The sequence below is a fragment of the Buceros rhinoceros genome, unplaced genomic scaffold (genome assembly GCF_000710305.1).
Source record: "Buceros rhinoceros silvestris isolate BGI_N320 unplaced genomic scaffold, ASM71030v1 scaffold11627, whole genome shotgun sequence".
In the NCBI taxonomy this organism is placed as follows: Eukaryota; Metazoa; Chordata; class Aves; order Bucerotiformes; family Bucerotidae; genus Buceros; species Buceros rhinoceros.
The window spans coordinates 46165-53813 of record NW_010422839.1 but is presented as its reverse complement, the minus strand read 5'-3'; positions in this window follow the sequence as shown (position 1 = coordinate 53813).

Here is a 7649-nt window from a genome sequence, read left to right as displayed (position 1 = left end):
CAGGAACTTCTCTTTTTTTTTTTTTTTTTTTCTACCTGGACCAGTTCATGGTTCTGTGAACAACCACAGTTTCAGATTGAATCCTGATGCCTCCTCTCATCTGAGGTCAGCAGCAGTCACACAACAGCCTCTTTAGAGCAGCTGTAGCAGTTAGGATAGTTGTTTATTAGCAGAGACGTAGATGGAGTCTGAGATGAATCTCTGCAACTAGGGAAAATGCTCCAAGGGCATGTCTTGAGTTTTTCTTTAATATTGATGTGGGTTTGGGTCTGAGAGAGTCCAGTGAGTTTGTACTCTGTGTAATCTCCTTTCTTGAGCCTGCCTCCTCAGACAGACCGTGATGAGGAATTTTCCAGAAAAAGGCTTTTATGATTTTCTGTAATATTTTGAATCCAGCTGACCTGAAATACTGGTACCTTCCTTCCATGGGCCATTCTGAAAGCTAACACTTATCTCTCAAATCCTCACCTGTGTTGCTTGTGAGTGTCCTGCCGAACTGTTATTTTCTTGTTTACTCTCTTTATTGTCAGCTGTTGAGTTAAATCTACACATCTACATGGGAAATCAGCCTCAGGAGTCCGCTATAACTCCTCAGTAATTTCACCTGCCTTCATTTAAACTCCAATCACAGATGAGTATTTTAAGGTTATTGCATCACATTCACTTGGAGGCTACAAATGAGAGTTACTGTCCCTTGAGCCCAACAACATAGAGGCAAGCGTAGCATGATCTGAACTCCACACCCTGTGTATCAAACACATCATTTGTCCTTACAGCAATTTGAAAGTGAAAGGTCTTGGAAAACAACTGAGAGCCTTTAATTAACTTCTCCTTGTCTTTTTTTTTTAATGGCCTTCAATTAATCTTGCAGTGATCTTCTTGGCCTACCCCATCAGAACCTTCCTTTGCTCCACCGACTCGGTGATTGATTTTTTTTTTCTTCTTCCCTACTCTCAAGTCGGTGTTTCCTCTTTTCCAAGGAGTCCAAGCTAGAATTGACAGGAGACCAGAGGCATCTTTAATTCCTATCTTGGAAGAGAAAAGGAGCACCTTTTCCTGGTGTGATAAAGCTTCTGAAAAATTTCTTTAAAGTGACTTCCAATGGCAGAGTTTGATCTCCTGAATAGGAAGCTCCAAGCTCCAATCCAGAGGCCAAGAGCTTAAAGGTCTGACAGATGTGGAACTGACTCAACAAGGGTTCATTGACTAAACCACATGCTACACCCCAATCACCCGCTATGCCTTCCCACCCCAGGGTCCAACTTCACAGTCTGTTCATGTCTTTTAGGAGCTGACCTGATGCAGGTTCCTGACTGGAACACCCAGACTGTTTTCTCCATAAGGAATGAGTTATGTCTGGGGCCAGAGCACCCTGTGATAACCCACGAGGCTGAAGGATCTAAATTCTGTCAAAATAAAATGGACCTCTCCTATAAAAGCATGGAGATCACAAAGGTCCAGTGTTCAGACTGCTATTTTTTTTTTTACATTTGTTTTCATCTAGCCTGATTCCCTCCTTTAGGCACCTGCAGACAGACAGAAAAGTTCACAGCAATCAAATGAGGGCTGATAAAAGCCATAGGATGGGAATGAGAAGATAATTATGTCAATAAAGAACTCAATAATGAACCATATGTGGATAACTGGGAAAATGTGGTCTATTCCAGCTGGTTTATCAGACCTTAGTATCAACAGAGTGGCTCAAATAAGCATAGACTTATGCCTAGTCTGTAAGCATGGACTCGCTGTGCTTTCCAAAGGCAGAGTCCTCATAGTTTTCCTCTTATGCTGCAGCGTAGACTATTCTTCAAGCTGATTACAAAAGACTCATGAAATATTATGGTGCTAATTTTCAGACCTGTCCCAAAAGAGGGAGGAATATAAGAAATGATGGACTTTATATTGGCCTTTATAAAAGGAAACTTCTGTTCTAGAGGTACTGGAAATGTCCCAACTTGTCATACTTCTGTTTCCAAAGTGTCCTTTGGGCATGTCGAAGGTCTGATGGGCAGAAGTAGCAGCAGCAGTATGAACTGTGCTATCGCCTCGACCCTCCTTCCCTGTGTTCTAGGTGTTCCATTCTTCTGGAGGTTTGTTTAGCACTTGCTAATGGATTTTAAAGGTTGGGACATGGAGGCAATGAGGGGTGCCTGGGGAGAGTTACGTGGGCATGTGTCTTCACGAACCTGTACAAACTTGGGCAAGGGACTCCTGGGGAAGAGTCCCTGACTCTGGGCTTAGTGCCCAGAGGTCCCTCTGTAACGCACTTTACAGGAGGGCTCCCAGCACACTGAATGGGGCAGTGTCCAGGGGAGCCCATGGGGCAAGAAGGATATTGAGGTGCTGGAGTGTGTCCAGAGAAGTGCACTGAAGAGCACCTAAGGGACCTGGCGGGGAGGTTAGCCTGGAGCAAAGGAAGCTCCGGGGAGATCTTCTGGCTCTGACAACTCCCTGACAGGAGGTTGCAGCGAGGTGGGGGTCGGTCTCTTCTCCCCAGGAACAAGCGGCAGGACGAGAGGAACCGTCCTCCAGTTGTGTGAGGGGAGGTTGAGGTTGTCCCTGAGGCAGAATCTCTTCCCCGCTGGGGTTGTGCAGGGCTGTCGCAGGCTGCCCAGGGCAGTGGTGGAGTCCCCATGGCTGGAGGGGTTTCCCAGCCGTGTGGAGGTGGTGCTGAGGGCCAGGGGTCAGGGGGGACCTGGCAGTGCTGGGGAACGGGGGCACTGGAGGAGCTGAAAGGGCTCTCACGACCAAAATGATTGTCTGATGTTGTGATTCTGTAACTCCAAATTTACCCACGTCGGGGTAGCTGGCTAACCCTTGGACAGCTGGTTTTTAACCTGAGGGACTGAGAGTTCTTCTAAAAGGCCTATGGAAAGGGAAAGCTTTTTATTGACGCAATTAGATTCAATATTCAGAGGCTTTTATTGCCTCTTCTCTCCTAAGTGGAAAGTGCACATGAATCTGCGCTTTTGCGAACACTCGAATGCCATTAAACAAGAGCATCTTCTTGTTTCTGTAATTCTCCTTACTGTGTGTGGGTTTTGGTTTGGATTTTTGGAGCTTTTTTCTCAGGTGACTGAAATGCTCTGATGTCCAGCCCCTTTGGCCTCCTCTCTGTTTGCTTTGGTGGGCTGGCTTAGCATAAATGGAATTATTTGGAATAATTATTTGAAGTAAAAAGTCCTTGCGAAGCTCCTGAGCAGCCTGTAATTCATCTGCTTTTAGAAATACAGAAACTGATGGTTCTTATCTCACTTCTGGGTATCTGGTAGTTAACCCACCAGGCAGCTCATGTTTCCAGATGGGATTTGCTCCCTCTGACGTGCTATAAGCAGCAGACAAGATTGCATGAAAGTAGTATAAGCAAAGCAGACCATAAAATTGCACCTGTTTTATAACAATTTTCGTAGTTTTGCCATTTATCTTCATTTCGCTTTGGCACGAGGACAATTCCTGTAAAGTGTGTGTCTGTGCAATGTAATGAGTGGGAACGTCTTCCTGGTGGGGTGGATGCTGTGTCTGCACATCGCTCTGGCTTCAGCGAAGCGTGCTTTGTGAAATGTGCGCTGTAAGAGAAAGTTCTGCCTCGCTTGTCACCTTGAGAACTGCTCTAGGCTGAACACCTCGAAAAACATGAAAAATGGCTACAGCAGAGCGTGTGTGAGCTTGTAAAGGGGGGTTAGGTCCCTTCTTGCCTTGCTGGGGATGTTATATCATGGTTAGGATGGGTTGGTAGACCTGTTTGAAAATCCTGAATTAACTTTAAAACGAGACAACCACAGGGCTGGGGCAATAGTGGGACCATGGGATGGGGATACGAGCTCTTCGTGGTCGTAATTGTCTCTGACATGGTGGTGATGAACTGCTGAAATCTGCAGACCACAGGCTGTGGAGATCAGACTTGGCTTGAGAGGAGACCAGGTGAGGGGCAGGGCAGCCAGGACATGGTTTTAAAACACTGAAAAAAAAGTCTTTTGTGCTATCAGAGCCCTTAACACAGCTGTGCCTGCATGGATGCAGTTTAAAGAAACCCACAAATCTGAGCAAAGCAAACTCTGCTGCAAGAGCACGCTGCTTGTCAGCACCGCAGCACCGGGGCTCTGTCCCCGGACCAACGCAGCAGCTGCCTCTAACGTGGCTCAGGCCTTAGGAAAAGTGATGAAGGGGTCAGAAATGGCTGGGCTGCCAGATTTTTGGCAGCTGTAATTCTAGAAGTGTGTCCTTCCAGGCAGGATTCTCACTTCTGGAGCTGCTGGCGCTAAGTTATAACCACTGCCAGGGCATCGTCCTGGGTTGTGAAGCTGCTCTTCCCCTCCTGATTTGTGCCAGCCGGGCTGTAGGGAGCTGGAGCACGTAGTCATCCTCAGGGGAAAGTTCTGAAATTGAGCTATGGGCGAGGAACGTCACCTCAAAAGTTAATGTTTTGGCTGAACTAGAGGAAGTGAAGGCAGACAGAGGGAGAAAAAGGCAGCCCGAATGTTTAACCTGGCAGGTGTATGCAGGACAGGATCCCCTGCTCCTTCTCTTCTTTCCCTGAGCCTCTGATGTCAGGCACCTGTTGGACATGCAGCACTGGGCTAGAAAATGCTGTGCTGTGACTTTGGCCCTTTGCACTGTATCAAGCTTGCTTTGGGGCTTAAAGCTGGGGGCTTTGGGGCTTAAGCCTTGGCCGTCCTCAGCAGCAGCTATCGGCATTTTAAAAGCACTTTCCTTTTAGTGCTGGGCCTGTAGAAAGCAACAAGCATCTCCCAAAGAAGCCTCTAACTCCTTGGAGCCACCTTAAATTCCTCGCTCTCTGCCCTACCTGGGCAACATGCATGGAAAAAACGCGTTCCTGGACTCCCCTCAACCCCCCAGTCTGTGAAGCAAGTTGCTGCTTACCTCAATTAACTGTGCCATGGCAGCTCTCGAGCAGGAGAAGAAGAGGGAGGAAGACCTCACCCAGGAGACAGGATGCTGCAAGGGTGCATCCCACGCCATCTTCTCTTCCTCGTGTATCTCTGACTTCTGCGCTGTAGCCCAAAGCGGGGAAGGTTATGAATAACGCAGCCAGTTCTCGGCAGCGTTCAGCATTTACCAGAAGCCGTCGCGTGCTGTCCTGGCCCTTCTTTACTGCCTTCCTTTCTAACCCAGGAGCCACAGAGCTGACGCCGGGGAGTCATTAATTAATTAGACTGGTGTCGCTTACAGAGTGCTCTGCTGTTCGTCAAGCCAGACTTTGTGAAGGGGGGGATGCAGGGCTTTGCTGCTCTTTTTTTTTTTTCTTTTTTTTTTTTTTTACATTTTCTTTCTCAGCAGCCAGAGGTCACCTTCTTCTCGGTCGGGGCTTTTCTTTTTTTTTTTTTTTTTTTTTTTTTTTTTTTTTACAGCTGCCTGACTGATTCCAGCCCTCTTGCTCTTGTTTTTCCTCCTTGCCTGTTGGGAGAATTCTCTTCCCTTAGTAAAAAAGGGCTGTAAGCCAAGCTGATACATCATCAGCATCGTAGCTGCCCTATGCTAGCAGAGTCCAGAGATACTAGAGGTGAGTATTTGACATCTCGGGATTTTAAAAGCATCTTTCACCCCTAAAGGATCTTGTGGATATGCTGCTACCGTTTGCAACTTCACCCAGATTTGATCTTTGAAGGGAGCTGAAGGCAACTGGGAAGAGCATGTGCATAGCAGGTTGTAGAAGCTAAAACCGGAGGGCCACCATCTCCAGCTCTGCCCTGCTCGAGGGGCTCAAGACAATTATCTGAATCAGACGGGTAGGGCAAGCACAGCTCAAGGGGGCTGAGGGAGCGTGGGACTCTCATCCGGACTCTTCTTCCCCCGAGAAACAAAGAAGAGAGAAAAAGACCGTCAGGAGGACGGTGACTGGACGAACCAGGTTTACCATGTTCTCCCACACCCATAATTTCTTGTAGAATTCTCTACTGGGAGAAGCCTGGGATTTTAGGCAAGAAAACAAACAATGACATCCAGGAGGATTTAGTCACATCTGCTGCTGTGGTCTAGCGCTTTTGGAGGACTAAGCTCTAACTATTTTTCAGGAAAAATAGCTCCTTAGCAAATCAATATTTTATGAGCTCGAATAGGCAGGTCATCTTTAAGGTGTGCATTACTGATTAGATTATGAAGATTAGAGGAGGGTGGAATGATGCCAATGTGTGCGTGGCTTTGGAGGAGAAGCAGCTGCTCGGTTGTCTGCTTCGTTTGTGCTCACTGCAGACGTTACACGGTGACTGTTGGCTGCTGCGTTTCCGCAGATGAGATGACGGGAAACTGTGCTCAGAAAATTAGTATAAGAATTAGGTGCAGTGGAAAGGGGATGGATTATCTGCGTTATGAGGTCTCCTCAGCAGACAACAGATGGTGGCAGCATTGAGGCAAGGAATTGTTCATCTGCCTCAGAAGTTGTGCAGTTTAGTTCTCCTTTCCCCCATGAAAATCCAGTCTGGGGCTCTGAGATCCCAAGCAGTAGTTCGCTGAACTGGTTTGAATGTTTTTCAGTTTGATTTCTTAAGGAAATGGGGCTTTTGGACATTGTGGTTGTATGATTCTCATCTACTCTTGGGCCACTTGGTACAGATGTGACTTCTTGGGCCACACAACAATCCATGCGAAAGTCAGGTATGGATTGTGAAGGCAGTGTACCAGAACACTGAGGCACACCTTAACGTGCCTGGCTCCTGCTTCCCCTGTTCTTTGGGGGCAATAACAACCATCTATAACCTCCTGACAACCTACCGTAGCTCATAAGCAGTGGACCAGAGAGCTAAGGCCCCCCTCTTGATGCTTCTGCTCCCCTTATAGCCTGGGAATGGTAATGATGATCAATTGACCTTCTGACAGCCCAGTGCAGCTGTACCTGGCTCATGGCTCGAAGCAGCGGATACCAGAACCCTAAAATCTAGCAAATTCAGGACATGCACAACTGATGGAAAGTACCAGGATATGACATCCCCTGAGCTGGGCTGAAAATTGAAAAGCACCTGAAAAAAGTCAATTAGCTGAGACCCTTGGAACTCCTGTTTCACAGTGAGCTATGACCAGCAGCTCCCCTGAGGTGGGACACCTCTCAGGACTGTCCGCCAGCAAAGTCAACACAAGGACAAGGTGAGTCAACCCCCTCGAGACTCAACTCCTGCCTGTTGAGGAATGTCGATGCATGGTGAGTATTTGCTCTAAACTTGAAGAGGGAAATTTTAACCACAGGCTGGCCTCTTCCACCCACGTCTCTGCCCATCCAGCTGGTTGATTAGACCTGCTGACCTTCACGAGTGTGGTTTAGGATACCCTATAGTAAGTTAGTGTGAATCTTGGCATTTTCAAATCTGTAATTAAGTTGCTGTTTGATTACAGCGTATTTTATTGAATCACTTGTTAATCTTTAAATTGGTTGATCATTGAGTGCTGCTAAATTCAACCTTTTTGTTTACCTTGTACTATTCATAAATTCTGAATTGCTGCTAAATCAAAACCGTGCCAAACGCATTCATCCCTGATAGACGAGATACTTCTCTTGCCCCTCCCTCCCTCCCTCCCTCTGCCCTACCTTCTCTCCACTGGACTTCTAAAACTTTACTGTTGTTTTAATTCAGCTGTAACTGGCCAGGGGATAAAGGTCTGGGAGATACTGAGTTTCTGTGCATTTCTTTTTATAAAAG